Below are 26,840 nucleotides of genomic sequence, written 5' to 3'. Positions count from 1 at the left end.
GGTGATTTGTCTGCACCTAAGCCATTTCTGGACCTTATGACCTGTGTAAGGTGTCTCAAGACCAACTTTTCTCTACCTGCAATAAGGTGGAGTCAAAAATTGGCACCACCCAGAAATGTAGCTGAGCTTTTTAACCCTGTTTTAAAAATTGGCATCAAACAGAAGAATTTCAGCCACGGTTTATTGCACCAGAGAATTTAAATCTTTTGTTTTATCTGGGGATATTTCCAGTATAACTAAGTACATGAGTCCCTTCATTTCAGTGTTTCACATCACCTGTTCTTACTGGGCCAATAAATACTTTTTAAAAGAAGTCAGAAATATGGCAGGAGTGAAATGGCAAGAAATTATGCTGAGCAACACTTCTATCAGGGACAGATCATTTTGGGGTAGGATAATTAATGAGCCACAGTCTAAATGGATTCTGTCTTACAGGACTTCCTTGTCCTCTGAATGTATCCTCAGTGGGTCAGGAATGCCAGTGCAGTATTATCATTCTGTCTTTGCATTTGAAATACAAGTTACTGTGTTGGTGAAACAGGCCTTTATTGAACTTCAAAGGCCCATAATTATATATCCTTTCCTTGAGCTTTGATATTTTAATATTCAGCTGGTGAAATTATTATCTATTCTAGCCACAAAGCATTTATTTATTTTGCTTGCTTTATCTGTGTTATTTCTGTGGTGGTAAGAGGCTGAGGAAGAAGCCCCCCTGCTTATTGGCAGCAGCAGAAAGTGGGAATTGAATGTACCAGGACTTTTATCTCCAGCAGCTGAAGAACGAAGTGTTTGAACTCCTTCTCAAACCCTATCAGGACTCAGAAACTTCTCCCCACAGCCAGTTCCTCTCATTTATGCTTTTCAAGAGCCAGCCAAATTTCTTTATATAGATTTTCCTGTGCCATAAGGAAGCACAGGAGTCAAGGAGACACCATTCAGCACTAACGATGGCATGAATTTTTCATCTGAAAAGGGCACTCTGTTTTCGGAAGCTGCAAAATGAAATCATTGCTTGTGTTTGCTCAGCTCCAGACTCACCAAGGTGGATGGACGAGCAACAGGGGCAGAAATATTTCATGTATACATCCAGCCCAAAAAAAATACACACAGGTAGAGCGCAGCTCCCTTGCTGGCTGACAAAACAAGGTGCTGTTTCATGGCTCTGCATCCCCTACAAGAGAGCCCTGCAAATATTTTGTGCCCTTCTTCCAGGGCGTTCCAACAACACAATTGAGCTTCAAATTCAGGGCAAAACCTGGATTTACCAAGCTCAGCTCACAGAGCTGGTCCAAGCCTTCAACAAAGCTAAGTCAAAAGTGCACTTACATCACCAAGAGATTTCAAACTACAGTAAAACCTCCAACATTTTCAGAGGATCTCTGCATTTCATTGAAACAGAGCTGTAACAAGGAGGTGTGCGAAATCACACTGGAATGATGTTATCGAGACATTACAGAGCAATTTCTGAAATAAATCCTCTCAGATGTGCCTGGATCTCTCTCCTGGAGAAAAAGGATGATGGTTGATCCTGTGCAGGCATTTCTCAAGAGTCCTCACAAGACTCTCTCTCCACTGGGTCATTTCCAAATCATCCTGAAAACAAACCTGTGTTAGATGAGCCCAATATCCACATATGGCTTTCATCAGGTGATTTCTGTTGAGGAACACGACTTAATTGCACTTCACAGCAGCCTCAGTGGGCTTCAGCACCCTTTGGTCTGCCTTGCTGAGCTGGAAACTGAGGAAAAGTCAATGTCACCTTTCCAAACTTGCAATGAGAAACAGCAGAAATGGCAGAATTACCATTGAAAGATCTGAGTTCCTTGTCTCATGCTTCCTGGGATAGGCTTCCCAAAATAAAGCTCCATTAAGAAAGTATTTCCCCACAAGGGAGACAGAAGAAGCTAGCCAGTTGGAATGGGACATTAATGTCAAAATGTTCCATAAAATTGCAATTCTTCCCTTAAAAAAAAGCCTAACAAATTAAAAAATAAAATGATGAATGCTCACCATGGGCTTTCCCATCATTAAACCTTAAGAAGCTCCTGCTGCAACATATGGGGTGGGTGTCCAGGCCAGAAATTCATCTCATTCAGCCCTGGGAATCCAATCTAATGATATGGGGGAGGTATTAGAAGATGGAAGACTCTTGGAGAGGTGCATGTTTCTCACATGTTTCCTCACATGGGCTCTGGATGTGGCTGGGTTTGTCACCTCTGGCACCTTCTGTGGCCATTCAAACCTGTGCCAGGGCTTGCAAGGAAATGCTGGTAAACATGGACATGTTCCTTTCCTACAGAGTTGTGCTGTTCTGCCCACACAGGGAACCTTCCAAAAGTGAAGGCAAACAGCCAGAAGCTGCTCCCTGAGCAGTAGACAGGGTTCATGGTGCACATCCCAGTGACTGGAGTCATCCAAACCCAAACTACTTCTGCATTGTGTCATGTGAGCCCCAAACCTCGGCCTCAGTCCTTGAAACACTTCAAAGTATCTCACTTTCCATTTAATGTCATTTACCCAACATTTCCCAGCAATTGGTGAGTGTATTCCTGGTCAGCTGCAGGAACTTGCTTTCCAGGATTAAGTTGTTTATCTTCTTACGTGGGCCTTCAGGAAAGCTGTGATCCTGTTTATGTCACAGTGTTGCCGTGTTCCAGAAAGATAAATGCCTGAAATATAGTGGAGCACCATCTGGGAGGATGGGGACATTTGCTGAAGCAGAGGGGTGACTAAGAGGCAAAGTCCCTCTCTGTTGATTAATGGCTTGCCTTGGTTCTCCAGCTCACAGTCAGCTGAGGGACGCTCAGCACAGGAAAGACACAACAGCCTCTTAAAGCCAAATTGGGTAGTTATGTATTTACCAGGAATTTGGAAAGGAGGAACAGGGGGAACCTCACAGGGCACATCCCTTTAGCAAATGAAAGAACTTGGGGTTTAGTAGTACAACAAAATCTTAGAGGTTTACTTGCAAATTTTCATACAAAAATGACTTTGTGTTTGGAAATGTCAACGCCTGACTTTAAGCTCCTGAAAAGATGCAAAGGAAATGGAAATCTAAACGAGTAGCATATGCCATCCCCTTGGCTCCACCAAGGAAAATATTTGGCTTCCACTTGCAGCTACCCCAATCAAAAAGAAGTTTGGGCTGCAGGAATGTAAGTCAAAGTGAATGTTAAATTTACATTAGACATTTGTTAATTAGCCAGCAAATGAATCACTCCCATGGACTGGCAGGGTCCACACAATTTAAAGCAAACACGGTTGTGTCAAGCTTAACTGTTGCCCTGGAACTGACTAAGCAGAAACATTCCAAAATGGACTTATTAATAAGATTTTCTTGTCTTATTAGAAACATCAAGATTAAAATACCACAATGGGTATTTACAGGCAGGGAAGTAGGAGGGAGACTCAGCAGGTGCTTATTAAATCCATTTCCACATATACATCCAGCCACAGTGTGCTCTCCATTCCCCTGAAAGCAAAAACCTTCTTTGCCTGGAATCTATCCCTGTGGGTACCTCTTTGATTATTATGCCCTGGTCAGCATGATTTGTTGACTTAATCAATATTCAGGTTTAATACTAATTTCTTTAGCAAGAGGGAACTCCGTCACCCTTCTCAGACCCAAATATTTTCCTGGGATGTTAAAGGAACATTCCTGAGTGTGTGCCTCAGTGGGTACTGGAATAGTGCTTAGAGCTGGAGGGGTGGGAGCATGCACAGATCTTGGCTACTGAGTCTTGCTCTTCCTCCTGAAGTTGTTGACACCTTAGAAATGGCTTTGGTAGGACTAAGGAATCACTGTGGCCTCAGTTCCTGGTCCCACATGGCTTCTCTGCTGGGTTTTCTCCCCAGTAAACAGACAAACTACCCAAAAAAAGCTGTCAGAGATCTGGCTTTACTATTGACACAGGGACCCTGGTAAACTTTCTTGTACACCAACATCTGAGACTCAAGTGCCCCAAGACCTTCAGAAAAGGATATTTTTTCCCCCCCCACTTCCTTTGAGCCTAGGCCAAAAGCCAAAGTCATAAATGGAAACAGTTATTCTGGGCTCAATATCACCTTTTGTGCAATGACAAAAATAATGTGTTGTTGAACTGTTTGGCGTGACTGCCAAAGCATGTGACAAGAAGCTAATTACTTTTGAAGCCAAATCCACTCGAGAAAACAAGAATCCAACTTACAGCAACTCACATTTTGCCAGTTTTGCTGCTCCAAATGCATATTTTCTTCCATTTTTCCTCTCGTGACATCCTTTCCTTCCTTTTTTAAATTGTAATGCAGAGTTTGCTGCTGAATTTTCAGGCAGTTTCTCCTGTCCCCCTCTCAACCTCGCTCAACCCACGTGATCACCAAACCCATCCTGCAGTGCTGAACTCTTTTTCCACCATCACACAGAACATTAATTCACTCAACACATTTGTTTGCAGCTGTCTTCCATCACCAGCCCCACACCCAGCTGGCTTCTCATAGCAGAGGGAAAACTTAATTTTCTGCTAATGAAGGTATAAAGCAGGTAATTTTTTTGTCCTTTGGTCCCCAGCAAATTTTGCTTTATTTTACTCAGACAATAAAAAAATGCAGTGAAATGCATGGGCTGCTAGTTTTGGTCATAAGGTGGGTAATCATATGTGAGACTCTTCAAGGAATGAGAAGATTTCAGATTTTTAAGAAAGTTTAGCCAAATCCCACAGTGTCTTCGTAACACAAGTTGGTTGTTCCTACAGATATGTTGTTCTTCTAGGGTAGGTACAGCTACTATTTATTATGAATTGTTATATGGCTTCTTCTACTGCTTCCCCCCAACCATTCCCTTGTTTCCTTTCACATGTAAGTGCTAAAGAAAAAAACCCACAACAATTTCAACAACAACTAAACAAACCCCAACAAATGAACAACCAACCAAATCTCAGACTCAGAGTTTTGCAAAAAGATTTGCTTTAAATGATGTCCCCAACTCTGAGACTGCAAACACAGTTTGGGGTTTTCTGTGTCCTGAAATTTGTTTTGCACCTGATATTTGGGAGACATTTTTCTTTTTTCTCCCTCACTCTTCAGCCCTTACTTCTAATGTCAAACACAGGCAGTAGCTTTGAAGCTTTTCCAAATGAAAATGCCAGAAGAGTCCTGGTTTTCCAGTCAGCCTGCCAACTCCAGCAATCATTAATTTTATGTGCTAATTTTAAAGCTGATTGTTTTTGTATCTTTGACTTCAAAGGTAACTCCAGTGAAAAAACTGAAATATACTTTAAAAGGTAGAAAATAATTTTTTTTAAAAATGTCTTTTCTTGCAAAAAAATCCATTATTTTTATTTTAAGGAACACAAGTTTCCTTCCTACAGCCTGAATAACTGTTGCTGAAGATTTTCATACCAAATATTTGGTTTATTCCAAAAGAGTCAAATAAATCAAAGTATTTTCATTTGTTCCACTGGTGGCACTATGGATGTTATTAGTGAAGTGTGCCTGTAACACATATGCAGAGCAATTATGTTTTTCAGTTACAAAACACTGTTCATTAGAATAAATAAAATGACAGAGATTTTGGTCTGGTTCTGCCCTCAGATATTACATAGTCACTTGACTGGAGTACAATTTTGACTGTTTTCCCAGCTCATCAGCACATTAAAACCAGCTGTGGGTCTCAATAAATTGTTTCAGCAGAACCCACTGAAAATATCAGTATTTTCCTTCCTCCCAGCCCAACAAATGAAACTTTGAGGTCATCATGGTAGTTTTAATTACTATTTGGTAGGGATGTCCTTCATAGAAAATGGTAGTTCCGTAAACAACATGTTTCTTCTGTCATATTAGATTTTTTTATTTCAATTGCAAAGTCACAAACCCATGTGCTTCCCATTTTAGCTCCTGGACCCCCTGCTAAATTTATACACATGAAGGAGTGGTAGCACAGGGAGAGCAGCAGCCAAGAGTGGCCAGGGTCTTATTCTTGCTTTTGAAAAGATTGTTATTCATTCTGCAAACAACAACAAAAAAATAGCAGGGAAAAAGAAAAAAAAAAAAGAGAAAAAAAAAAGAAAACCAAGGCAGAACTCAACAAACTGGAAGCAAAATCGGGTGGGTGTCAAGACAGAGCCTCAGAGTGATAGAGGTTTGTAAATGTGTAACAACTGCATTAGCTGCGAGCCCCGAACATGGCTCCAAAGTGAAAGCAGCTGCCAGCGCCTGCTCCCCCCGCCCCGCACAGAGACTCTGGGACACGTCACACAAAGTTCCCCAGCACTGCAAACAATTACCCTGCCTTCTTATTTGTTCCATTTTATCAAAGCCTCTAGGCTGGAGAAGAGAAAAGAGAGGAAAAGAGAAATTTAAAGGGAAAAAGGAATAAAATTGTTGAGAAAGGCTTCGCTTGGGTTTAGTTTGGTCTCATTGGGTTAAATCCAAGAAGGGGTTTCCATACCCCACTCTCACATTTCTCTGCTAGGGAAAATTTAAGTCCTTCCTCAATGTGCAGTAGCATTTAGGCTGTATTTTAACAGAGCCCTTAAGCAAGTGCCTAATTTTAAGCACCTGATTTATTCTATTCACTACAAGCGAGTCTGGCAGCGGGTGATGCAAAATGTAGATAAATACAGACTTGACTTTACTCAGTAACTCTCAAACAATTCAGTGCCCACAATATAAAGATGTCATTGTACTACTTTATTGTTTCTACCACATGTTTCTGCATCCTGGGCACAACCAAGCAGTTTAAGTGCTGCTGGGATAGGCCTTTCCCATTAGGAGAACACTGGAAAAACATATTGACAAACAATTGTCTTGAACAAAGCCCAAGCATTCCCTTTGACAATGTGCACTGCATTTGTAAGATAAATTTTGGCTGAAAAAGGGGCATTTTGGCCAGGAATTAAATATATTTGTGAAAGAAAAGTTCCTGTGGAAACCCATGGGGTTGGGTTTGCACTGAGGAGCTCACACCATTGGCTTGACCTTGTACTGGTTCCATATAGTTCCACAGAAACACTTTAATTGTCTCATCATGGACTGGAAACTGTATAACAAGGGAGACATTTGTATCTGGCCCACCATGAAATGTCCTTATGATAATGAATTTCATGTTTGTCAGATTAAAGGTTTATGTGACCAAATTTAAGTTTGGGAAATATCTCAAAATGTCAAATTTCTCAGAGGGCAAACAAGTTTGGGAAAGTCAGAGCCAGAAATGAACCAAAGCAGTGGAAATTCCAGTTGAAAATGTTAGACTGGTTCCCTGCCTTTTGTTGACAGTTGGATTTTGGAAAAGAACAATTAGTGTAATAGAGTTTGGGAGCCACTGAGCCAGAAACTGAGAAAAATGGAAACCCAGAGAAACAGCTGAAATATCTTCTCATTCTCATTTAGATTGTGGTTGGAGCAGCTGAATGGCTGTTTATTCTGGTCCACTTGTGTAATACTGAAAACTGGGGAGGGGAGGAATTGTCCCAAGTCGACCTCATGAAACAAAGGAGAAAACCGTGGGACAAAAAGAAAAGGGGGGGAGGGGGCAGATTTTCTTTTGAGAACTGAGAAGTGTGCAGCATATTCTGTTGAGATTAATTGATGGCTCTGCTCAGCCCAAAATCAGATTATTTTCTTTACAGACTGTTTTCAGAGGGGAGGGAGGAGAGATACGCTTGGTTGTATCAGGAAAATTGAAGGATATTCCAGGAAAAAAGCTCAAACAACTTTGGATTGAAAAGCAGAATTTTTCAGAGGACTTTTTAAAAAGCTGCTTCAAATAAAATGCAAAAAGAGAAAGCTTTCTGATTCAAACATGTTGAAATTCAGCTGGTTTGTTTGGGGCTTTTTGGCAATTCTATTTTCACAGGTTAAAAAGAAGGCAGTTGACATAGGTTTGCAAAACAACCAAATTAACCTCTCTTGAAGAGAAGAAAGGAGAAAACATCACGTCACTCGAGGTGCTGGAGGAGTCTGAGCCCCAGCACACCACAGCAGAGCCCCACTGCCACACTCAGCCCAGGGCAGATCTTTCTTGGAGCTGGGATCAGCCCCAAGGCACAGAGACCTTCCAACTGCAAATGTGGGATCTGAGGTCCATGGAGATTCTGTGTCAGCAGGAACACAATGCCACTGGCCCAAGGCAGAAGAAAGCAAACATTCATGGAGTGCTGCAGGTGATAACAATGTAGGATTTGCAGGGTGGGGATGAGACCTGAGTGAGATCCATCACTGGGTTCCTCCAAAGGACCAGGAGAAGAAAGCAGATATAAACCCATTCCAGCAAGACAGGTGCTGGTGCCATGAAGCCAAGCAATGACTACATCAACCTCCTGAAGCATGGAGGTTTGTTACGTGCCAAGCTGATGGATGCCTGCACTCTTGTTTTGGGGGCCCAGGCATATTTAGACTATTAAGCCCTTCCAGACCATCCAGGCTCCAAGGGTATTACTCAAAAGAGTTTGGGATGTGCTGCATCTTTCCTATAGGACAGGATTATCCCATTGTGGGGACAGGTATCCAAAAGACATAATTTTCTCCAAGGTATCAGTAGATTGGGACTGTTGAGCTGATGGGTCTGTGTCAACAGGAGGCTTCCCAAAATTGACATTTAGCATTTAGTTTTCAGTGTTTAATCTAGACTAGTTGTAAACAACTAGTGAGCGTAGGACCCAGCCAAGAAGGACTCACAGTCTGAGTCCTTGATGGCCTTGCCCCTTGGGAGCTCAGCTTAGCACTCATCCATACTCCCATATTCCCACAGAAAGGCTGGAAGCACAGCAAAGGGTTCATCATCCCCACAATATTTCACTCTGGAGGTCTTTCCCAACATCCTCCAAGATGACACCCACGTGCCTCAGACCCACTCACCTGTACCTTATTGTTGGGCTAAGACTCCCTGTGACCTGAGGGACCTTCATACACAGACCCTATGGGAGCTGGTAACTTGGTGTCAGACAGCTAAAGAGTTTAAGAGCTTAATTCAAAGGAAAATGGTACCTAAATTCCCTCAAAAACGGAATTTTCTTCAAAAAGTCCCATTGGATCACTGTTGTACAAGCAGGAGTTCTTTACAGCACTGATATGGGTAGTGCTGGAAAAACCCTACAGGAGAGGGCAGAGTCCTCCCCCTGCAAAGACCTCAACTGACTTCAAGGGCACTAAAAATGTCTTTTTGTGGCATGAGGAGAGGAATCCAGATATGATTGTCCTGAAATTCTTCACTCCTGACTAAAAGGCATTACTTTATGTTTCCAAATGCTTTGAGGTTTTAGAACCTTTGAGGTTCTAAAATTTTCTTGGATAACAGCATTACTGAGGGTCCATAGATAACATCAGGGACATAACAGTGGGGCCACCCCTCCCTGCAGCTGCTGCTGTCCCCTGATCTGGGCCACCTGCTCTCTGCTCTCAGGACACCTGTAACTTCAGCCCTCAATGATGAAATGGGGCTTGCTTCAAAAAGGGACTTTTCACAGTGGAGAAGTGCCAAACCAAGACCTTCACAGCTCTAACAAATGAAGAATTCAGCAACTTTCTGGTTCTCACGGTGGGGTTAGACACAGCTGTGCTCAGACCGGATCTTGGGCCAAGAGCTTTAAAGCTGTTTAGATACTTTGGCCTTCCTGCATCTTTGAAAAGGTTGTCAAGGCGTTCTGTAAAACAGCTGAAAAGATTTATTAAATTCTGCAGAAAGCTCCAGAATTTCAAACAGGCTGTTTTATGTGTATGAAATGGTTCTGTCACTGATTTCCCCTGCACTTAATCCCAGCTGACACCACCAAGGTCTAACATGAGGAGATGCATTTCCTGGTTCCACTGAAATCATCCTTTGGGACATCTGTTGCCAGTTCAGTGGTACATCTATTCCCCCTTGACTGCAGCCCTAAGACACAAACCCCAGACAGCCATCCTGACTGCCCAGGTGCCTCATGAGTTCATCCTTTAACAGCTGTGACATCATCATTTGGTGTATCCTAAACAGAGGCAAAACCACTCACTCAGGACTGACTCTTCTTTCATTTGGCAGAGGGAGAGGCACAGAGCTGAGAAACCACAATGTCTTCCAAAAACAAGCAGTGATGGTGGAGGAGGCAGAGAAGGGGTACATGGACTGAGGAGTAAGGTCCGAGTGTTTTCCCCCTCCCTGCTTCAGCACCATGCTGGGAGCAGCTGGTGCCATGCTTGGGAATTTCACTGTTGGATCAGCTTCTCACTCCCTCTCCCCAGCTGTGCAGAGGTCCACATAAGACCCCCAGCTGGTGCAGGGCTACATGTGCCAAACCAGGAAATGTCCCAAATGCTTGGCTACACACTCTGCATTATATTTGTCTCACCTCACCACTGTGGCATCTTTGCCCTTTGGCAGCAGAGAAACAAGTTGTGCTGATGGACTGTGAACCATTAGCCTTTTCCTATCACATTTCCATGGATATAAGACATGTCCTTGCTACAACTCTTAGAAGACCAAAACCCAATGAGGCCAAAGACTGAAGGTGCAAAATACATACACAGAGTTCCCCCTGCTCCAGCAGGAATTGAAGGTAGATTTCTACAACTGCAAAATAAAAGAATCTAAATCTCATGGATAGCTTGAGAGACAGGGCTATAAAAAAATTAACCATTAAATATTTTTAACAAAGGCAATCTGGGTTCACTGTGTTCTGGTTTTGTTATGTTTTCCCCCTGTTTTATGCTGCTTTAACCTTCAGTTGTTGCTGTTGGAATCCTTTCTGTGCTGTTCCACTTGTCATTCTTCTTATTTTTGTTAGAGACACTTTGGCAGAAGACTTATCAAAATGCACTGAGCTTTTGCATTAGCAAAAGCATTGAGTCATTAGCAACGAGCTGAGGCAGACAGTGTAAGCAGGGAAAGGGCATGGGAAAATATGCAATATAAAATAATTTGATATCTCGAAGAAATGCAGCAAAATAATAATGGCAATAGCCTTGCTGTAAATTATTTGTGCTGTTATAGAACTAAGTTCCCACTGTTAAGTGATTTCTAGCCAGGCTTCAAAAGTTCTGTACTAGGGACCAGATGCTCTTCTGGGAGAAATGGTATAGTTTGCTCAAAATCAAGGGCCTGGTCACTCTGTGTGCAGGGTAGTCAGGGTGAGACATACTACTCTCCACACTGGATAACTTAAGGTAATCTCAAATGACAAATTACAGACTAGATCTCCCTCTCTGGAAATCAAGATCAGTCCACTGGCAAAAGTGCAGCTGTACCAGTCTACACCCCAATCACGCTTTCTTCTGAGCTTATATTACACATTGGTATATCCAACAAGCCCACACATTCAGCATCATGCTGAGGTTCGATCTCAACATGCCAAGCTGTTCATTACAGGCCTAAAAAGCTGCCCCTCTCCCTATCCCCTGCTTTGAAGTTCCCTCAAAGACATTTGCTTACTTAAGCTCATGCAAGAGAAGGTGAAGTCTGACCCCACCATCCACGGGTGGTGTCCACTTTCATAAGGGTATGAGTAGAAAAATAAATCACTGCAAAATGAACGTAAGTGAAGCCTTACGGTGTGCTTGCCGAATTAGGCATGAGGTTACAGTGCAGGTTGCACTGCGTTGGAATTCAGTAGGCTTGGGTTAATCAAAATAAATCATAAGGTCAATGGTAAGGTGAAAGCTGAAAGGCATCCCACCCACCCACCACAGTCATCAGCAGCGAGCAAGAAAGTGCATTCCTGGTATCCTGAAGGACAGGGAAGACATATGAGCCTATAAGATTTAGTCCTGATTAGTGCTGATTACAGGTCTTTGGAGATCAACTTCTGATAAGTGAATAGGTCAGGCTGCTCCTGGCCAGGCTAATGGTCAAGGGATGTTATTTAACTTCATGTGCTTCCACAGGGCACTGGAGAGGATGGAAGGCTGCCACTGAGGGTCACTGAGCAAGGGTGAGCACAGCAATAGGAACATGGGTGAAGGCCCAAGGAGGTGAAATGGCAGTGTGGCCAACCCTGGCCAGATGTGGTGGCAAAAGAAGAGGAGCACGTGGTGGTTTATAACACACCATAAACGTTGCTGGCTGAAGCTCAAAGGGAGGAACAGGACAGGGAAACGATACAAAGGAGAGGAAGCTTGGAAGAAAAAGCTGATTAAAATTTAAAATGCTTTAATGGCTCACACCATTAATCTCTTCAATATGCAAATAGGTGTGATGGGCTCCAGCACGCATGATAAACCACACACAGGAACTCAAACATCTCACATATGGAACTGAAGACCGTTCCCCACAGGGCAGGGAACTACCCTTCCATCGCTGCACAGTCTGCAAGGAGCTCTCAAGTACATGTATGGAACAGGGACACAAACAGTTGTGTAAACCTGACTCACAGCCTTGATGGAAGCTACTACCATTTCATTGGGCTGAACTGAGGCCGTGGGTCTTTCATAGCCTGTTTTGCCTCAGGGAGTAGTTTTATGGTCAAAATAATACATGCCATATGGGAAAACCCCACAGAAATTAATAGGAGTGCAACCAGTAAAATTAGAGAGAAATGAAATAATCTATGGAAATGGCTATGTAATCTTTAAAATTTGATAGAGAATGATCCCTTCTTGCAAAGACTTTTTAAGACATTCTATAGCATTGCAGTGATGTCATTTCATTTTAAATCCTATTTAAAAAGCTCCAAAGCCTAAGAATGGCTATTGTTTTCTTATTAAATTCTGTAAGACTTTTCCATAAGGAAAGAGCTGGTATACTCATAATATCTCCACTATCCAAATCTAAGGGAATACAAGACCACTGGATTTAATTATATCAGGCACATAAATGTCTTCCAAACCATTACACATATCTGTACACATGAAAACACTCATTCATACAAATTAGGTGCCATTGGAATCAATAGAGTTGAACCCTCTCCAATGGGACCAGCTACTGAAACAACTACGGTGACTGAGACACTTTTAAAGGCCACAGAAGGGAATGGGCTGGAAAGTTCTTATGAAATGTTTTTGGAGGTGGAAAAATAGCAATGAATTGTGATGGAAACTGGAGGAACATGGTGGGTTTGCTCCCACTTCTTTTGCAAAGAGCAAATTTTGGTTGTGTACAGAAAGGGTGTATGTGCTCACCCCAGGCCAGAGCATCCTGCAGCCTGGGGTGGGGAGGCTGCCTGGGATGTGAAAGGCACAGACTTTAGAGCTGGGAATTGAGCCTAGAGAGCTGGCAGCCTGAGTATTTCCCTCACCAGGGGACTGTAAGGTATTTGTTCTCCTCCTTTCTCTCTCTCACTCATTCATTTCGAATGAGACCTATTGGTTCACAACAAGATCAAGAGGGAAAAACAACCCTGCAATCACAAAGTGCTCTTGTGAGATGGAAAAACTGGGGTTTACCCAGCTCTGCTCCAAAAAAATTCAGGGTAGAGGTGAGACTGGCTGCCTGAAGACTGCCCATGGGTCAGGAGGGGGCTGTGTGCTGGTGGAACATGCCTGGGATTCCTCCGCCGTGATGCCGAACAGGCCCTGGCAATCACAGCCAGGGGAAAGTTGCTCAACGTTGTGAAAGACCGAAGGAAAAAGTTACATTAAAGTAATAAATGAAAGTAAAAGTGCTCTCTGTCAGGAGGCTGCAAGCAGGGGAAGTCTCAGTGTGCGGTAGAGCAGTGCAAAATGCATCTTGGCATCGTTTTCTGCATTGGGGGAAAAAGGACATAAATAGATGCAAAAAGTTCTTATGGCTGGCGGGTAGATTATGCATGTACATGTCATTAAGGAGCTCCAGTCCCTGATTTAGTGAAGTGCTTCAGTGTATGTTTAATTTTCAGCATGTTAGTGATGAACTGGGTCATAGAGCACTAATGAAAATGACTGCTGTTGATCTAAAAATTATGAACAATAAACAAAAAAGAAAGATATGTATTTCTTTTTAATATTTCTTGGGAACATTATTGTTTAAAAATAAAAAGCACTTAGATATTTTTAAACAAACTTTCAAATTTAGATTTCCTACTAAACTCAACTACTCTTCCCAAAGGAACCTACCCAGAAAAAAATCCTGCAAATTTGAGAATTTTCTTGGAAAATGCTTGGGTTTGCCTTTTTTAAAACACAAACACACGACTGTGGATCTCCTGGCAGGGGTCAGGGTCATACCAATACAGCCCTTCCAAAGGGTAGAAAAAACCACACCATATGTATGAAAAGACTCAACACGAATCTCTCCCATCTACCCCTGACACGTGGTGAATTTGCCTCAATTTGGCTTTTATTATTCAGTTCAAATGATGGTCCCTGAGGTGGACCAAATTTCAAACAAGTCCTGGCTGTGCTTCAAGGGAGCACAAGCTACTTTATAGCTTCAGGTGCAAAGACTCCATGACTTTTTTTCACATAAATTTGACAAAGTTAGGATGTGACAATTTCAGTCACACTGCAGGAATCTTCTCAAATCTCTGCCTGCTCCAAGGCAACCTCTCAGAGAATCTCACCCTGAGCCTTTAGGCTGCTGTGATTTACATTCTAATATTTTATTGGACATCAGGAAAAACCATGGTTTAAAAAGGAAGAGCAGATCATCAAGGCAAGGGTTTTCCTTTAGTAATTGTGTTCAGCTGTCTTTTTAACAAAGGCCGTAGAGGGAGAGGCAGCAATTTTGCTTTATCAGCCTAAATCTTAATTAAAATTGTATAATAAATACTTCATGGTTGGGAATAGAGAGGGCAAAAGAAAGCCAGAAGTTGTTTTTCTTTACCTGATAGCCATCAGAACTGAAAAATCCCAGTTGATATTCTGGATTTCATCACTTCTGTGTACAACCAACCTGCCATCACTGAGGCTGGCAGACAAATGCCCTGCAGAAAACAAATGTTCATCTGGGGAGGGCTCAGCCTCTCTGCTGACCCTCTTATGGGACAGGAGATACTGTTATACATAAGGCAAGCTGCTTGCAGGCACTGTGAAACCTTGAAAATCAGGCTGCCCTGTTCTTTGGGAGGATGCTAAATGATTTTTTCTCCCAAATTTGAAAGACTGGGCCATGTTCAGGGTCGAGCAGGCCTCCTCGGTGGTCTACAAGTCTATCAGCCCTGAGGACACCTGAGGGTGTTGGAGCAGCCAAAGGTATTTGTTGGCCTGGGGAGTCTGGTGCGAAATGTAAATGCGCTTTGGTTTCTCCCTGCCATGAATGACCTCCTGAGAGGCGGCAGCTGCCCGGGATCCGCTCCTGCTGGCAGAGCACACCACAGGTGGCACCATCTGTGCCACCAAGTCCAATCCAAACAGCTCATTCCCAGCTGCAGGGAAGGGCTGAGAACGTGATAGTGACTCCCAGGCAGGGTGGAGGGTGGCTCACACACTGGCTCCCTTGTGGAGGAGGAACGGTCAATAATTAGCACCTGTAGGCAACTCCCAGCTCCGGCAATAAACACAAATATGTCTCCTGGCATGGCCTTCTTGGAAAATATAAGCTGAAAAAGGCTCCTGTGCCAGAGACATTCCACTGTGTGTGTACCACTGCCGCTCACCAGCTGCTCGCTGTGGGTGCGTGTGCTGCAGGACCAGCAAACTGAGCCTGGTGCATCAGGAGGAAGGATAATCTTTTCCCCTTGGCTGTTTTCACATATTTAATAGCACTTACGGACTTCAGGGGTACTCTCAGCTCCAGATTTTCCACCATAACTGAAGGAAAGATGTGATCCCCCATGGATTTATCCTATGACTTTTTGTAATGTATGTTTAATTTGCCCGGCCACTTGAATAAGGGGCTGACCAGAGGTCCACAGGTATCATGCACACCTTCCTATCTCCCTCTTTTCCCCCCGACATCCAAAAGCCCTCACATTGCTGCAATGCAGATGTTATGGCATGAGAAGCAGCAGATGTGCAGCTGCAAATAAAAAGATGGTACCAGTCTGAGACATTAAACCTCTCATGACTGAAATGGAATCTTCTCTGATGCCCAGAAACCACCAGTCTGTGGGACTCAGGAAAGACCTTGACCATGAGAAATGTCATCACAATTGACAGTCCAGGAATGAAGGGCAAGTGGTCCCTTTGGTGATGGCAGTGTGGGGAAAACCCATCACACCCTACATCCAGGGGATCATTTAACAAGGGGTGACCATCACCACTGGGAAGATCCCAGTCTCCACTCACCCCACCAAGGGGGTCTGTTGGAGGGGCTGATGCTGCCACCAGCACAGCTGCAGGCACACCAGGCCCAAAGACAATAAACAAAAGGACTTCACTCACAGAGCTGGGACTGGGCACGGGGTTATGTGATTTTTGGAAGCCTTGCAGAAAGTTGTGTGTGACAGATGGAATTAAAAATCCTTTCACGTTGCACGGACGCCCTGGTGCTACGAGGCAGCTCTTGCTAAGCACTCTGCTAGGTGGTTACCTGCTGTGCAGAGAGTTCTAATCAGAGCTGAACATCTCCAAAGGAAACAGCACTGAACAGTTCCATTGTTTAAATTTTTTTGCTCTGGGCTCACAAAATCCTGGTGCTCCCTCTCTTGAGTGTGAAAACTGACTATAAAGCAGGTTGGACTCAGCTGTGGCTTAACAGGCGGCGTGAGCTGCCCATCAGTGATGGGCTTGCATATAAACCACTTGGCAGAGCTTCCAGGACAAGTCAATTCCTGGAAGGAAAAGTGGCTAATAGGTATGAAACACACTTTTCTTGTACCAATAAGCACCAAGGCCAAATGTCTGCCTGTCAGCTAAGTCATATAAAGCACTGACTATTGAAAAGCCCTCTGCTCCTGAGCAGTCACACCTGAACCCTTGCTTTGCTGAAATTCATCTCCTTGATCAAAATACACTCCAGGGCTCAGCAGCCGAGACGTCCCAAGGCACAGCATCCATTGGTCACAGTTCAGCTGAAATTCCTGCTTGCCTGCCTGCTGTGCCAGTTTGGAACTCAGTTTTACCTGCAACTGGCCCGGGTAAAGGAATGACTCCTGTTATGTATTTTCCCATATAAAAAGAGCATTTATACTCTTTCAACCAGTGTGACTTTTGGTTTAGATTCAGGGGGAAAAGCAAACTTTTCCTAACTGAGGCAAAGAGTGTGTCACCTCCATAACATGCTACATAAACAATTTTCCTTCTGGCAAGGAAGACCCACCTGAAATACAGAGGAGCAGCACTGAGCAAACACACTTAAGAAGTGTGATGGAGCTACTGAGGGCTGCCCAGTAGGCAATGCCTGCACTCCAATGACTCCCTCATCTGCTTTAACAACTAGAAAAGTCCATGCAGACAGGCAGATTGGCCCAAGCTGTGAACATGCATCTGCTCTAATTTGAGAGCATTCAGATGCTGTTCCTCAGCACTGCTTCTTTAGTAAAATATGGCTACAACAAGAAAGTATTAACAGTTTAATTCTTCCCACTTTTTTTCTCTCATTGCCCTTAGTACCCAGGATGGAGTAAACTCAATTCAGCTTTTTATGTTCAACAGCTTTTTTAAGCTCAGAGCTGGCAAGAAAGTTACTCTGAAGAATAAATGTTGCAAAAGAAACTATAGGAGACGTCATGGTGTCCTGAGTCCAGGAAAATAACAGGAGCAATGCAGTCTTAACATGTGGAGTTTAATTTAAACTATTTGGTTCTTCGGAATCAGATAAGTTTGGGTGAGTGTGGAACTGGCCTTAGGATCTGAGATGGCAAATTTCCTAAATAAAGAATGGTGATCTTAATAGTTCATTAAAAACCCCAATGTACTTTTATATTTTCTCTTTTTCACTTATTGCTGTGATTAATGTTGTGCCGTTGCTGTGGTCCAGATAATAACCACATCAGAAGGAAACCCTTTATTCATTTACAGATAGACATGACCAATGAACCTTCTGAGAAAACATCTTTGAGTCACAGTCAGTTTTCTCCCATAGTTCCAGCACAAGCATCTTCTCCCTGCCAAGGAAGGACTGATTTCCCAGGAAGAGGGTGACTACCTCATGACCATCATGACTCCACAGATGTTTTATGTCACGCTCCATGGTCTATCCAGAACGATGCAAAGGCACAAAAAAGGCAACCAGCCCTGCTGCTCACAGAGAACTCAGTGCTAATTCATGATTCCACCTGGGCTGAAGACTTAAATTTCACTATGTGCTTTATAAACTTCAGAGTTTTAGAAATAACATATAATATTACTGGCTCAGAATGAATTTCCATCTAAAGGCAAAGTTCTGAAAGGGATATATTAAATTCAAGGAAATTCTGCTTCAAAAGGTCCATGCACTTCTGAACATAATATCCCAAAGTCATGCTCCAAAGTTAAAATTTGATAAAAACTGGAAATTACTTGGCATCTCAGCATATTTGGAGATACTGAGTAATAAATGGATAAGACTTGTGCCAAGAATAAGATGAATTTTCACCATTTGTTTAAATATTTAAACTGTACAAATGAGAAAGGGCTGCTCAATATTTTTAAATGTGACTGGTTGCTAGTGGTGTTCGTTTATATGTGTCTATCTCTTTCTCCACATTTTTTCTCTCTGAGTTCAGAGTAGCTGAGATTTCATCTCCTGCTAAAATCAATGTTTAGGTGTGCAGCCAGAAACATTCACGTAGAAGACAATTTGAACTGTTTTCATGACTCTCTCAACCATCAGAACTCCTCTCCATGATCAAGTTCAGAAGAGATTTGTTATTTTTAAGACATGAGGTATTGTACACTTTTGTCATCCACAACTCAACAGGCAATTGCTTCTTTCATCAGTTCAACCAAGAGAATCCTTTATGCAATTTCACCCCTTGGAATATAATTTCTCTAAGAAATTATTCTTTTTTTTTTTTTGCTGTGTTGATTTTTTCATGTCCAGTCCTCTCTAGGGTGATAAATACCCAAGATGCCAGACACAGGTTATTGAAAACAGAACAAGATAAATACAAGCAGGGAGAAAAATATGTTTGCTTGGGGTTGTTTTTGAGGGGGGTCCTTCAAATGAAAGAATGAACATTGGCTGACTTTGTTCTAAAGGCTACAAAGAAAGAAACACGATGCTGGTTTTTTATGAAGCCTGCAAGCCACATTATCTGAAATAAAAAGTTCTGCATGAAACAAAGTGAGGTTTCTTTGGAACTGCCTCCTGAAAATTAAATGTTAAGAGGATGTCATTAGATGTATTGGTCAAGGTCTTTTCCTAAGGCCATTTCAGCCAATAAAGGCAACCATGGATTTTAATTGCCATCCTGGGGAAAGGAAAAGACGTATTTGTCTCATCAGCAAGTAATAAGAGTAATTAGTGAGTCAGAAGTAGGTGTGTCAGGGGAACAGAACAGTGGGGCTGACAGAAGGATTTGTACATCAGGAATATAGATAACTTTGAGGAAATCTGGAGGTTTACCAATTATTTTGAAACAGAATTTGCAAAAATAGTTGTGTTCCTACTCTGTCATTTAACCCCAGAGGTGTTTTAAGTGTACTCACAGCAGGCAGACCTCTAATCCAATTTTCAGAGGCAGGTGGGATCAGCTTGAAGGAAACAAGTCGATTCCCTGGTCAGAGGGGGTGTGACCCATCTTGGCAGAGCTCAGGCTCTTCTTCCTTGGATCTTGGACATGGTAGAGTTATTTAGTTCCTTAATAGCTCAGTTTGGTTTTATCTGTAAAGGAAGTGAATTGTATTTATGTGTCTGTTGCACCTCATTGGTTTATAAAATACCTCTGAAGAATAGATGTGAAGGATGGCTACTAACAAAGAGTGTAAAACCCTGGAAGACAGAAAGAAGACAGTATTCAGAGCCTTAATAAGGCTGCCAGCAGACTCAGAGGATGTTGCCCATCACTCAGGAGACTTCAGTTTTTGATTTTTGACATCACTATTCACAAGCAACTTATATAATGCAGTGTCTTCCCCCTTCTGTGCTACTCACAATGACATAGAAGAGCCACTGGCATAAAATCCACCTCCAATTTACTGCATAAATGGAGACAGATGCATTTTATTAGGAGTTTGTACTGCTCTGCAGAGATGAGAAAATATTTACAGATAGTTCAGCTGATCTTTTAAAGTGGCATGATTTGATTGCCGTTGAATAATTATTATGAAAACATTTGCAAGGGTTTTGTTACCTGCCTCCCCCTCTCTTTAGAAGATGTCTTTCTGGAAAAGATTTTTTTAAAAAATGGGGCGTAATGTAATACATGGCTATAACATAGATTGTTAATTTTTAGTGTAGCTGAATCACAGCATGCTTTGATTGAGAGGAGCCAACACAAACATGCAAAATATGTGCCTCTTTGAACAGGATACACCACATCCTGCATTTGGTAGCCAAAGGTTCCAGTTTGCATCACAAATATAGTCCAAGATCTCTCTCTCCTTGAGGTATGTACCTCAGAAAGTGCCAAATCTGCAAGACACGCCGCCTTTTTTTTTTTTTTGTGCGTGTGTGATTTCTTTCTTTCATTCCTTCCCATTAAAAAAAAAAAAAAAAGAAAAGAAAAGAAAAAAAGAGTTTAATCATTTGCTTGTTTGGGTTTAGTAGAAACTCAGCAGGTGATTGAAAGAAAAGAGTTGTCAGGAGGGACTTTGATTAATCAGAGACTTGATCGTTTGATTAATCGTCCCAGAAGGAGCTGACTGCAGCAAAAGTGCCCCAGCCAACATGTAAACACATCGAAAGAACATTTTCAAAATACGTAAAGACAAATTGCAGTTCAAAGCTACTCTTGCTGGCCTGTTGATTTGACTGCTAGAAACAAAAGCCTTTCTGCCTGGCTGATAGAAACCAGACCTTCCACGGGAGGAAACAATCAACTTCAGGTCCTTTCAAATTTTGAATAAAAAGAGCTTGACATTTTCTTTTTTTAATTGATTTTTTGTCTTCTCATTCTTGTTTACAGTAATAAATTACAGTCTTTAGTCTTTTTATAAGGAAAGTTAAGTTTCCTCTCATTTTCCAGCAATTTATAACACATGTTTAAGACCTTCAGTTACACAGAACGTCCCAGCAAAGCATAAATTATCTCAGTGAGGCAGCAAACAAAACATCACGCTATGCATCGTCCAACCATCATCACATTTCACCTGCCACTTACTGGTACCCAGTAGGCAACCTTGAGTTGGAAAAATACTCCAAATTGCCTAGTAGGCTCTTCATGTAGGGGGAAAAAAATGAGATTTGCAAATTCAGATGGCTCCCAAGTTAGTGGAGGTCATAAAACCCCTTTCTTGCCGTGGAAGCTCGTGGTGAGCTGGCTGTTGGGAGCTGCATGGTGCACATAAGCCCTTGACAATGTTTCTTCTCAAGTTCAGGAAAGCCCAAGACCAGTCCTGTTCACAACAGTGCTTGAGGAAAGCCAGGAAAAAGCCAAATTACTATTTTGGGTAGGAAACAGTGTCCTTTCCAAAAGTAAAACTTTCCTACAGATTTTGCAAAACAGAGAATATGGGGAGAAAATTGAATGTTTCCAACGTTGAAGCCAGAACCAATGGGTTTGGTCTTCAACCAACAATACCTGGGGAAATCCCTGATTTGGGAGTGCTGTCCCCTCCCTGGGCTGCCAGTGCTGAGGCTCAGGAGGGAAACACAGTGTCCTGGCAGCCACCAGCCCAATTCCTTCATAATCCAATGACTGTAAATGGCTGAACTGCTGCTTTGATCACTGCCCTCAGCCCAGGGTGAATCATATCATGTTTTCCTGTCATCAGCAACACGAGAAATAATCTTAAGAAAAAGATTGGATCAAGTCAAACCAAAATGAAGACCACTTTGCTTTTTCCATGAGCATCTGCAGCCTTCCAGGCCCATCATCATCAGCCCAATAATAATTCTGAGTCAACTAAAAGCATTTGGCCCAAAAGGGAACAGATTTAGATTGAATGAGATACATTTTTCAGTAAAAAAATCACCAAACTTAAAAAGATAGTGTTATTTAGCATCTATTTTAAAATAGATGTAAATTGTGAGACTAAAAAAAATAATGAAAGTTAAAATAATTCCTATGCAAAATTCTGAATAAACACTTCAACACTTCCAGTGTTCCATTTTCCAAAATTCTGAAATATTGTATCTTGCCTTTTGCATTCCCTCCAATGGCCACCATCCATCTTTTTGAGGTCCAAAACTTGATTTTGAAGTAGAATTTGACTTTCTGAAGTCATAATTTTTATTATATTTACTATTCAGACTGCAAGGGTCACAGCTCCTTCTTTCTCATTTCAGCATAACAAGTGGTACATGAGCTGAGCAAATTGTCTTGAAGAGCACAGTGGAGAAATTTTAGTGAAAGCAGTTAGAAAAATCTGTCCAACCAATTTGAAAAGAGTCCACATTTTGATTGTCCAGTTGCTTATTAACATTTGCTGAAACATAAACAGACAAACCCCCCTATTCCCAAATGTTTTGCTAAAGAAAAAGGAGACACACTAAAACATTGGGTGCTTTTGTAATTGTTTGGGAATACATATTTTTGCTTTAGTTTGCTTTATTCTGCGGTATCTTATCTTCACCATGTTTTATTTATCATTAATTAACCCAGCTTTGTCAAAGACCTTGAATCTCAGCCCTGAATTCTAGCAAAGCACCACAGAGAGCTAAACTTACCAACCTCCCCTCCCTTCAGCTACAGAGCCAAGAGATGATCTACGTTACCTCTCACAACTTCCTTAGTGAATCCAAAGGCTGTTCCTCCCTTTTTGTATTTATCCATTGTAAGTCCTTGTATTCCTTCTCATTCCCTATCCAGCCATATTTTAATTAATGAAATCAAAAGACCATCTACTAAAATAAGCCAGATTTAACGAGGGAAGAAAGTCAAAACAAACAGGCACTGTTTACTTTCTTTGCACTGATTTGCCAAGAAATGAGCTCCACATCCAACATTATTGATTCCTGTCAGCAATATGAACCTCTCACAGCAGCATGAAGAGTAGCATCTGGACTGAAAGGATGAGGGGGGACAGGAGTGGGTTGAAATGGAGGCAATTGGATATTTCTGCATGTCTTGGTGGATGTCCTCACCCCACAGGTAGTGTTTGTGTCCTGTCAATCAATCCTGCAGATGGAAATGTGACATTCAGGGTCTCACATTTGGTTGTGGCTCTCTATGGAGAGGGGATGGGCACTGCCATGTGTGTGGTGTGTCCTCCAGTCACCTCTAGAGTTCCTGGCTCCTAACACTGAATGATGTGGTAGTGTATGAACAGAAGTTATTTCAGCTGTCCTCTACTGCTGACCACCTTCTTAGTGTGAGAGGGCTTGGATTTGGTGGCCAACACAGCAAAATATGCCAGCTGTGAATGAGCTCGTAAGGAAAGGAGGCATCAGCCTGTCCCCAGAGCAGGTGAAAGCATGGAGAAACATCTGCCTAATGTGAGAATCACCTTCACTAGTTACAGCTCTGCACACAAACACCTCCAGCCTTTTGGAATATTTTATGTAAAAGATTTTGTTACTGAAAAAGCAGTTCTCCCAAAACCAAATGATTCAGTCCAAAACCATCATTTTCAATCATTAGATCTTTTCTTTCACAGAAAAGGATTTTAAAGCAAAAACAAACCAGACTCTGCATAAGCTTCGGTTATTGGAAAATGGAAGTGTTACAAGCTTTTTCCCATTTCTTCAATTGATGGCTGCTCCTCTTTCATCCCTGTCCCACCTTCCTTTCACCAGTGAACACACTGACAAGCTGTTTGTCTGGTGGGATTGTCTTTTTCCTTTTCCTTTGACATCTTCACAGTATTTCTTCCACTTCTGCAATATGCAGAGCAGCCGTGAGAACCCCTCCAGGACCCACCTTCGGCTGTGGTACCACCCTGGGAAACAGAAGCAAGTTGAAGATCTGCAATTTTTCATCATAAAACCCTGTGTTCCTCCTTTTCAACTGGCTCTACAACTATTATGCGCAGATTTTGCAACACTGCTGGATTTCAGCAGCGCCCTTTGTTATCCCCCTGTTTGCCGACAAACAAAGAGGGAACTGGATGGCTCCTGCAAGCTGGAGTGGGATGTTGGCTCCCCATTCACTGCTTCAGATCTGAAGCTGCAAACAATGAACAATGGTGACACACTGGCTCCCCGTTGCTTTTGTGCTCCATGTGGTGTGTGAATGGGGCCAAGGGCATGGACAAGGCTCTGGGACAGGGTATTTTGGTTTCCTGCCTTTTTTGTCCAGCACAGAGCAGAAGCCAGAGCATCCACAGGGGTATTCCCTTGCTACACTTGGTTGCATCTGCCCCTTAGGGGCTGTTTTGTCACTGAGAATAGATGGAGCATTAAACAGAGACCAAGGAAGAGAGGGATGTGCACATGTCTCATTAACTCCCTCCCACATGACCAACTCCCTTCTGCTGACAAACAGCAGTTCAGTGCCACTCCTGCAGCATCTCAGTCTCTGCATTTCATTCTCCAGGAGCCACAACTGACCAGAGAATGATCTTGGACATGGACTTGGTCACCTCAGCATTGCTTCTGGGAGTAAATATCCCGTCAGTCAAGCCACCAGCAGCTCCTCAGTGTCCAAACAGGTAGACAGGCACTATGGCAGCAGAATTAGGGGTGGACTTGTCACTTGGGGTTAAAACCTATTGTCAGTCTGAACGTTTGCAGCCCTGTGGATAAACGCAAGACTGCTTGGAGCCAAGCATTAAATCCATGAAGAATAAATAAAGAATTAAATGCAATGCATAAATAAATATAAATGTTAAGCTGTGTGGAACCAAACACAGCCCTCTCTGTGTCCTCCCTCTGGAGGGGTCTCAGTGCAGAAGCCTCGTCTCAGGTCCAAGTTAGGCCACTGCAATCAAAGCCAAAACACCAATGTGCTCTTTTATCCCCTTCTTCTCAGATCTGGTCCCTCAATTCTCACTTTACATGGCTGACAGAGGTCAGCACAAATACTGCAGATCCAGGTGTGATGCATTTCTGCAGAAGAGAAGCCAACTATGACAGTCCTCTTGTTTCAATAGTCCAAAGTGTTGGTAACATCATAAAGAAAAATGCTGACTCTCCACCCTGATTTTTTTTCCAGACTAAGACACACAGTGATTTCTCTGGGTTTCTTATCCCATATTCACAGAGACATTTATTTCTTCACTGTTCTTTTCTCATTTGCTTTTCCATTATTCTTTTCATTCCTTTGAGTCCAAGCCAAGGTGTCAGCTACAAATTTTGGGTTTTTTTTAAATTTAAATGTAATGTATATAACATGAATATATAAAGATCAATATGTAATGCCTTTCAAAAAGAACTCCCAAAAACTAAAACAAGTGAGGAACTAGGCCACATGAAACTCCTCTCTGATCTCTTGGCATCATATCCAGATCTAAATCTGAAGACATCCTTAGTTCAGGCCTCCTTTTTCACTGGAGACCAGCAGAGCTTCAAGATGTTTTTCAACAGGAATTTGGACCAAGCTGTTCCTGGAATGTCCAGACTCTGTACTCAGTTGTCTCAGGTGAGGATTTGCCACACAGGTCTGGCAGCCACGGCCTCAGCCATCCCCTCATTGCCCTGCAGTGTCACACATCACCAGTGCGGTGTAAGCAGGGGAGCGACACACTCCTAGGATTGATTCCAAGCCATCCAAGACATGTGAAAGATGGCTCACACCTGAGTCTAGGCTGGAAAACTGGTACACAGAATGGTATTTCCAAATGGGAAGGGGAGTTCAAGCTGAAGTTATTCTCTAGTCCTGTGCAAACGTGGCTCTTACTCTTTGTTTATGGCACAGTTGACCACCAAAGACAGTAGGGCTGAGGGCAGCCCTCCAACAAACTCTGCAAATGCCCCATGGCCAGAAGAGCCAATTGGGCCTTTGGAGAGGTGGCTGAGGGTCTCTGGAGTAAATGGGCAAACCATGTTGTCTCTGCTAGTCCTGCCACACTGCTCTAATATCCCCAAATCCTCACCAGACAGGCGCCACTGAGAGACCTCTCTAGTTTGCATGAAGACATTTGTGGATTTCAGCTGAGGAATTCTGGTTTTCAACCATTTGGAGGATGATTTTTGCAGAAATTAGCTATCAGATCTGTCTCCATTCCCCTAATTGCCTATGAATTTCACAGTGAGCAACATGAAAGCCATTAGTGGTCAGAGTGTCACAGATTCAGAACACATTTCCTAATAAAAGAACTATTAACTAAGATCTCTCCATGGTGACACCCAAGCTCCAGTTACTGCTTCCCAAGTACTCAAAAGGGATTATGTCTGTTTGGAGGCACTGGAACTTCAAGGATGCAATATTCACAGTTAGGGGGGGATTTTTGGCTCTTCTATTTACATTTTATGCACAGACTTTAATAAAACTTGATAACAATTGAGTAAGATGAACTCCCTACTAATTGCAAAGCAGCACATAAGGACCTCAAATGCTATCAGACCCCATGGCTCCATGGGAATAAGGGAGCCATTCCAAGGGCACTACATGGGCACTGTGATTTCCAGTGTACCAGGCTATGATGTGCGCTGTGAGCAACAGATTAAGGAGACTGGAAAGGCCAAACTTCCTCACTGTAGCAGCGTCCATTTGGTGATTTCATAACTCCAGCTGGACCTATTATGGCAAGGCAGAGGATTTTTATGAGGGAAAATGCTATAAATCTGCTGTCACTGAAGGCCATCAGACACCATGTGGCATGTTCATGATATCACCAGTGTGCACCAATTTTAAAACAGAGGTTTTAGCCATAAAGCTGCCAACCAGGAAAATCACATATAAGAGCCATGCTGAACTTTTAACAGTGAAACATCCCTTTGAAAACCCTTCCTCTTCCTGCTCCTTCTCAACCCCAAAGCTTTGGAGAGATAGAGAAGGGGAAAATGAAGGGTGTATGCTTCAAAGTGCTGTGATAAACATCCCAGGATTAAAACAAAGCCAAACTTTGTGTCCCGTTTCTGAGCAGAAACAGCTGTCACTCAGTAAAAACGTTTGCCTAATGATGAGGGAGCCAAA

The 26,840-nt window shown here is 42.6% G+C and overlaps 1 long non-coding RNA gene across 4 annotated transcripts in view; it reads right to left on the bottom strand.

The window, feature by feature from the left end:
* LOC139676393 (uncharacterized) overlaps positions 1-22,654 on the bottom strand; it is a 236,635-nt gene extending 213,981 nt beyond the window's left edge. For all 4 annotated transcript variants that reach the window (XR_011698649.1, XR_011698648.1, XR_011698650.1 and 1 more), the window contains exons 1-2: positions 22,541-22,654; positions 19,372-19,546 (exon numbers count right to left, since the gene is read on the bottom strand). This is a non-coding gene — a long non-coding RNA (uncharacterized lncRNA). The remainder of the gene's footprint in view (positions 1-19,371; positions 19,547-22,540) is intronic.
* Between the last annotated feature and the right edge of the window lie 4,186 nt (positions 22,655-26,840).

Source organism: Pithys albifrons, chromosome 10 (genome assembly GCF_047495875.1).
Source record: "Pithys albifrons albifrons isolate INPA30051 chromosome 10, PitAlb_v1, whole genome shotgun sequence".
In the NCBI taxonomy this organism is placed as follows: domain Eukaryota; kingdom Metazoa; phylum Chordata; class Aves; order Passeriformes; family Thamnophilidae; genus Pithys; species Pithys albifrons.
This window is presented reverse-complemented; position numbering and strand designations above follow the sequence as displayed.